This window comes from Anguilla anguilla, chromosome 6 (assembly GCF_013347855.1).
Source record: "Anguilla anguilla isolate fAngAng1 chromosome 6, fAngAng1.pri, whole genome shotgun sequence".
Taxonomy (NCBI): Eukaryota; Metazoa; Chordata; class Actinopteri; order Anguilliformes; family Anguillidae; genus Anguilla; species Anguilla anguilla.
Window position 1 is genome coordinate 3,594,662 of NC_049206.1, and position 5,116 is coordinate 3,599,777.

The following is a 5,116-nucleotide window of genomic DNA, read 5'->3' on the forward strand; positions in this document are numbered from 1 at the left end:
ACCAGTTGGTGGACACTGTGACTACATGCTCTTTCTGACTGAAGATATCTTCGTGTCGCCAAACGTTGGAAACAGTCAAAATATAATGTTCTAGCTGATAGAGCAGTGTAGCATGCGTGATTAATAATCAGTGAAACCGAAATGGTGAACTGTGAAATTTTTTAGGGCAGTTTGTTTCATTATAGGGAGTGGCTGAGGGTGAGTCACAGTAGTTGAAATGTCCTTTTCTTATTTTGTTGAAACAATGAAAAAACTTTTTTCCAAAATATCTACTAAATGTAAATATAGAAAAATATTATTTTCTCATGCAATACATTTCAGTGTGACTTGTGGTCGCGTTTTGTTAGGTGATAAATTAAAATGGGAGAAAAACTACGCGAAACCAGCATATGGAAGTCTTTTTTTTTTCCTTTATGTCTCACGTACCTGTGTGTGTCGGTTGCAAACTTCTGTTATAGTTTCAGTGGAAAATCTTAAAGGCGTCAAACGGTCTAAAAACAAGTCTGAAACCAGGTTTTCATTCAAAACATAACTGCTCAAAAGGGGGGGGGAAAAACACAAAAACACAAAGTCCTGTCTGACGAAGTTGTATTGAAGAAAGCGCGGACACACAAATCGTTTAGCTGTAATGTTCTTTATGCATTTGGCTATGTCACTGTACAACGAGGCTGCTGATTTCTGTCAGGCGCTCACAATACTCACTGAGTGGAGTGTAGAATGTGGCTTTCCTTCAGAATTCTATTTCCAGGATTCCAAACTAACCCCATTCCTTTGGGCCATGATCATGCACTCTAGAAGTTCTAGAAGTGGCAACGCCAGGATCCAGCTGTATGTTCTCTAAAGACTACGCCCTTCTCTGTGACACATGTCCCAGGTGTCCTGCGTTCAACACTCAAAACTTGAAGTGCGCTGAATCTGAGCGTTCTAGAACTCTGTTGCTTTGAGTTATGGTAGTAATTGTTGCATCAGCGTTAGAATGTTAAGTCACAGACATTCTAATGACATAATTGAGATCTCACACCTTAAAGGGTTAAACACGATAGAACTGCCCGTCTTTCGAGAGCTTGTTTTGCACAGTCCGGGACATCAGAATTCTTCCAAAGTAGCTTCCAAATGACCTCATCTGGAGCAGCAGGTTCCACTAAGATCCCCGACACCTCAGGCCAAACACCTTTCTCATTTCGACACGGACACTTAAATAAAAAAAACCTTAAAATCTCAAAGGGTGCTAAAGAAATGTACAGAAACTGTTTCACGTGAACTGTATGTTCAAGGGCAACAGGTCCACAAAACCCCAAAAGCCTCCAAAGTATACAACAAAAAAAAGGGTTTCCAGAAAGGAAACTAGGTCAATGTTTTTTTGGTGTTCCTGATTTGTCAGCTTCCATATTTACCAAGTGTGGTTCCACTTAAAGGCTTATTCTGCACTGGTAGCTCGTGCAGAAAGGCCTACATCAAAAGAAGGCCGCTGCAGGAATCCCTGGTGTTTTTTTAGACCATAAACCCAGGGAAAGTGGTTTGTTGGCCTTTATGTAACGCATGCGATGGAGGTCGAACCAAACCTACGGGTCAAACTAACAAGAGAACAAAATATTGGGTGGAAACGGTACGCAACCATTTTTCTTTGAAAATCACGGTACAATTTTAAGTTCAGTTCATATTAAGTATAGGTTCACTCACTGCATTGTGATCGAAATGAAAGTAGGCCTGGCTTTATCCGTTTTAAGTACTTCTGATGAATTTATGCAACTATTTCCCCCTCTTTTTGTAAAGCATTTAAACCTCCTTGATTTCAGGCTTGTTTGTTGTTGTTTCAGTTTTTGATTGTCACGCATTTCCTTGCCTACGTGTCAACAAAATTTTATAGCGGGATGACTCGCTGCTGCTGTGGTCACTGGGGCTTTTGTTTCGGTCTTGGAGGAAGTAAATAAACTTGCTCCCACCTACGCGCTCTGCTGGCTCGGTGCCATTTTAAATGAAAATAAAAAAAATGTTTTATTCTCTCACGGCATACTAACCTTCCCGCTCGCGCTCGGTTACGTAATATCTGGGTCGCAGGATCAGATAAGAGAAAAAACACGTCGTATGTGCGGACGTCTTTTAGACGTCTCTTCGTCAGAGATCAGTGCTTGTGTATATATGTATAGATAAGTATACAGGCTTTCGTCTGATCCTTGGTCAGGACACACGATTACTTTGCCAGAACAATTACACCTTTTTGTACCACGATAAAGCAGCCGGTATTTTAAGCTGTATTCATTTTGTCTCTGGGAAATTCAGTTGCTGTGCAGTCGATGTGTAGCCTAATCTTTCAGAGATATGCTTATTATATCGAATCTGTTTGGAAATGGAAATTGGGCCAGTTATAAAATAGTTTTCAGTTGAGCTTGGTTTTTGCATTTTAGGGTAATAATGTTTGCAGTTGAATCTGTGAGTTTAAGTGGCACTGGCTATATCAGTTTTTCCATTATTTTATAATTTATTTAATAATTAATTTTTTTCCTGTATGTATGTGCACTTCAATCCGATGCAATATGTTGCAGTATACAGTAATAGTGTTTGTGTGGATGTCCTTTGGAGCTAAACTCCTGGTAGCCCTCCCTGTCACTTTAAGGAACTTTCGGTGGTGTTTAAGTTTGCATTCCATACACAAATTCCTCAGCTTCGGCTGGGCTAAGAGGTCGACATCGAAAGGGCTAGGGGAGATCGTGGAAGCCAAGATTGCTTTTATGAAGAACTTGGCAATGACCCTGAAACCCCAGTCACTTTCACACGTGTGCTGTTTTCTCAGTCTTTCTGGGAAACCCTCCACTCATTATGAAAAAAAAGCCCTTTTATGGTACTGTAAACACATCTCTGTAATAGTTCTGAAAAAGCACAGAAAAAAAGTGAATGAACACAGGAAACCATATCTGGCAGGAAGTGTGCACTGTCGCCATGGTGACAAACTGAAACCACGCTTGCACGGATAGCCTTGCCAAATATTCTCTCTCTCTCTCTCTCTCTCTCTCTCTGGGTTGAGGAAAGCACGGTCAGATCGGCCTACAAATTCGCAAAGGAGTCTTAAACACAGAAACAAGAATTAACAGCGCTCTTGTAATCTGCCGCAAACAAAACTGACATTCTGAATAGACGAGGCTTGCGAAAAAAAAAAAAAAATTTCACAGCCCGTTGACGTGAATGAAAATTCTCTGTTTCCTGTCTTAGGCAAGAGGGGAGATTCGCTGGCTGTCTCACGATTTCAGTCTGTAAGACGAGCACACGCATACATAGAAAAAAAAAACATCAGCGCCCACTTGATCTAGATCCTTTAGTAAAGCTTTATCTTTGCTTACTGTCTTTCTCTGTTGATACCGGGTAATCTGCCACCAGTGTACTAGTTTGATCGCTTTTTCTAGTGTAATCTCTCTCTCTCATTTTTTCTCTTTCTCTATCTCTCTCTTTCTCTCTCTCTCTATCTCTCTCTCTTTCTCTCTCTCTCCTCCTCTGCGGAGTAAAGTGTAGCTGTTATCCGCTTCTCTCCAGCTGTGTGACACACAATCATTAGTTGTTCTTTTTTTTGTTTGTTTTTGTTTTTGTTGTTTTAGCTCTGGACATTTGTGCCCGGCTGGTTTCCAGCACAGAATGTATGTTCGTTCTCAGGAGAAGAATGCAGTCAGGTATGTACGATCGTCCTTCGACCAGCTGACATTCATTTTGCATGAGTTCACAGCCTGGCCTTCAAATCTCGTCCGTGCTGTGGGAAACAGATGTCAGGCGGGAGAGATGTAATTTTAGGTGCAGTCGAAGGCCTGTTTACTGTTCGTAGGTTGTTGTTTCGTAGAGCCAGCGTTGGGCTGTGGCCAGACCAGGTTGATCCTTGTCACAGTCTGTTTATGTTATTTACCCCATTTTTCAAGCAAAGGCGCACAACTCTAAAGTCATATTTTATATTTTAGCTAAAAAAAATGTAAATGTCATCAGAACTAAAGGAATTCAGTACTCAGCTCAAGGGCACAACAACACTGCCTCACGTGGGACCTGAAATATGCAACCCCCCCCCCCCCCCCGAGTTTCAAAGCTCCGTCTCCCCACAATTACGCAGCTCTGCCCCCCTAGATCCTAAAATCAAGCAGGACTGTCCCGAGCTGGAAACAGGCCCGACTGCTCCCAAAACCATAAATCAGCCTGCTTGTGACCAGGCCACATTCGGGTCACTGAGCCTCGGCTTCAGTCGCCAGTCCGCGAAAAATAGTGATTACCCCCTCTCCCCCCCCCCCCCTCCCCCCCCCACACCCCTCTTTGTTCACAGCACCTTCCCGTGCGAACGTTCTGTGTTCGCTCACCTCAAAGATTACCGCTCGACTGCCGTTAATTCGGCTGCCTGTGAGTCTACGGCAGGCCTTGGCTGTGATTGGCCGAAGCCTCGGGCGTGACAGGCCGAGGGCTCGACCGGGATTGGCTGAGGGCTCGCAGGCGCGTGGTCCTGGCTGCGTCCACTGACCCCTTGTGTTAAGCCTGCTTTGGGATGCGTTTACACGAGCTGTGGTTTGGGGAGAGGGGGATTTGCGGTTGGGGGGGGGGGGGCGCAGCTGTAGGCTGGGGGGAGCTGGGGGTTTGGGCGTGGAGGGGTGTAATCTGAGTCATCCAGGCTGAGTCACCCTTTTAAAGTACAGTGTCCCAATTGAGCTCGGGGTCAGGGGAGGTGAGGTAGGCCCTGCCGGGCCAGGCCTGGGGTGGGGGGGGGTGGGGGGGGGAACAGGGGGGAACCAGGTCAGGCATGTCCCGTGATGGCCTTCATCCACGCCCATGAGCTATGACAGGTCATACAGATGCCGCACTACTTTATTGTTTAAAGACAATGAAAAAAAAATTTTTTTTTTTGCTAAATGAATAACTCCACACTCCTCTTCGGGGAGCGGCACTTGTCTTTCTTAATTTTTTATTTTATTTTTAATTTTCCTTCTTATCCCTTCTTAAGTTATTAAGCCACTATGTGTTAAACGGTTATCGCAATGAACTGCAATTGAGACAGTTTATGTCAAGACCAATATGAATAAAAAGCAGTTTGTCATGCCCCCCCCCTTTCCCTTTCCACCTCCAGCAGCCAGCACCTGTGGACAGGGGGGGCAGGTGC

At 44.2% G+C, this 5,116-nt stretch overlaps 1 long non-coding RNA gene across 1 annotated transcript; it reads left to right on the top strand.

The window, feature by feature from the left end:
* Positions 1 to 1,294: 1,294 nt before the first annotated feature.
* Positions 1,295 to 4,521, top strand: LOC118230562. Its single transcript, XR_004765878.1, has 3 exons — positions 1,295 to 1,606; positions 3,588 to 3,659; positions 4,292 to 4,521. It is a non-coding gene; the product is annotated as an uncharacterized LOC118230562 (long non-coding RNA).
* The last annotated feature ends 595 nt before the right edge of the window (positions 4,522 to 5,116 follow it).